Genomic DNA, 1866 nt, shown 5'->3' with positions numbered 1-1866 from the left:
TAAACGCCTGAAGGTACCAAGTGCAAATCAATCCCAGAACAACAGCAAAGGACCTTGTGAAAATGCTGGAGGAAAGAGGTACAAAAGTATCTATATCCACAGTAAAACGAGTCCTATATCGACATAACCTGAAAGGCCGCTCAGCAAGGAAGAAGCCACTGCTCCAAAATCGCCATAAAAAAGCCAAACTACGGTTTGCAACTGCACATGGGGACAAAGATCATACTTTTTGGAGAAATGTGCTCTGGTCTGATGAAACAAAAATAGAACTGTTTGGCTATAATGACCATTGTTATGTTTGGGGCGGTAGCGTAGTGGTTAGAGCTTTGGACTAGTAACTGAAAGGTTGCAAGTTCGAATCCCCGAGCTGACAAGGTACAAATCTGTGGTTCTGCCCCTGAACAAGGCAGTTAACCCACTGTTCCTAGGCCATCATTGAAAGTAAGAATTTGTTCTTAACTAGTTAAGTAAAGGTAAAATAAATAAAAAATGTTTGGAGGAAAAAGGGGGCTTGCAAGCTGAAGAAGACCATCCCAACTGTGAAGCACAGGGGTGGCAGCGTCATGTTGTGGGGGTGCTTTGCTGCGGTAGGGACTGGTGCACTTCACAAAATAGATGGCATCATGAGGTTGGAAAATGATGTGGATATATTGAAGCAACATCTCAAGACATCAGTCAGGAAGTGAATGCTTGGTTGCAAATGTGTCTTCCAAATGGACAATGACCCCATGCATATTTCCAAAGTTGTGGGAAAATGGCTTAAGGACAACAAAGTCAAGGAATTGGAGTGGCCATCACAAAGCCCTGACCTCAATCCTATAGAAAATGTGTGTGCAAGGAGGCCTACAAACCTGACTCAGTTATACCAGCTCTGTCAGGAGGAATGGGCCAACATTCACCCAACTTATTGTGGGAAGCTTGTGGAAGGCTACCCGAAACGTTTGACCCAAGTTAAACAATTTAAAGGCAATGCTAATAAATACTAATTGAGTGTATGTAAACTTCTGACCCACTGGGAATGTGATGAAAGAAATAAAATCTGAAATAAATCATTCTCTCTACTAATATTCTGACATTTCACATTCTTAAAATAAAGTGGTGATCCTAACTGACCTAAAACAGGGATTTTTTACTCGGATTAAATGTTAGGAATTGTTAAAAATTGAGATTAAATGTATTTGGCTAAGGTGTATGTAAACTTCCGACTTCAACTGTACATTTACACACACGCACACACACCCTTGTACGTTCATACACCCTAAGTGCCTAGGTGAGGGCCGACACACAGATCTTAAAGAAACAACCGTCACAGACCCAGTGGCACTTTCATACACATCCCGCTCACACACTACTGTACCTCCACCCAAGGCATCTTAAACAATGTAAAGTAGCACAGGAATGAACTGAGGGTTTGTTTTGGTTGGAGCGGATAGAAGTACGACACACACACACAGTCTCACACACACACACAGTCACACACACACACAGTCACACACACACAGGCGCACGGCCCCTCCAGCATGCAGGCGGGAGTCTGCCAGGTATTTGCATAGGGAAGGGTTTCTGTCTTTGTAAGGTGGTTTAGGCGCTCTGAGCTTTACAAACACTGTTTGCACTCTGAAGACGATTCATATATATATCTGCCCTTTTGAAGTGAACAGTATATAATGGATGTATTGTAATGGCGTATAGTTCCCTTCTGAGCCCAGCACAGATCACATGTCATATCCATATTTGATGAGAGGGCCACATTTGAAGCTGTGATGTTTGTAGACGTTTGTCACTTGTCCCATGGGGACATTGAGCCTCTGCACTCTGCACGCCTGTTTATGTATGTGATCAATGCTCACACAAGTGTGTGTGTGT

General features: G+C 43.0%; 1 protein-coding gene across 1 annotated transcript in view; it reads left to right on the top strand.

Moving 5' to 3' along the window:
• The window catches only part of sox5 (SRY-box transcription factor 5), a 144130-nt gene that overhangs the window by 69742 nt on the left and 72522 nt on the right, over nucleotides 1-1866 (top strand).

Source organism: Salvelinus sp. IW2-2015, unplaced genomic scaffold (assembly GCF_002910315.2).
Source record: "Salvelinus sp. IW2-2015 unplaced genomic scaffold, ASM291031v2 Un_scaffold987, whole genome shotgun sequence".
Classification (NCBI taxonomy): Eukaryota; Metazoa; Chordata; class Actinopteri; order Salmoniformes; family Salmonidae; genus Salvelinus; species Salvelinus sp. IW2-2015.
This window is presented reverse-complemented; position numbering and strand designations above follow the sequence as displayed.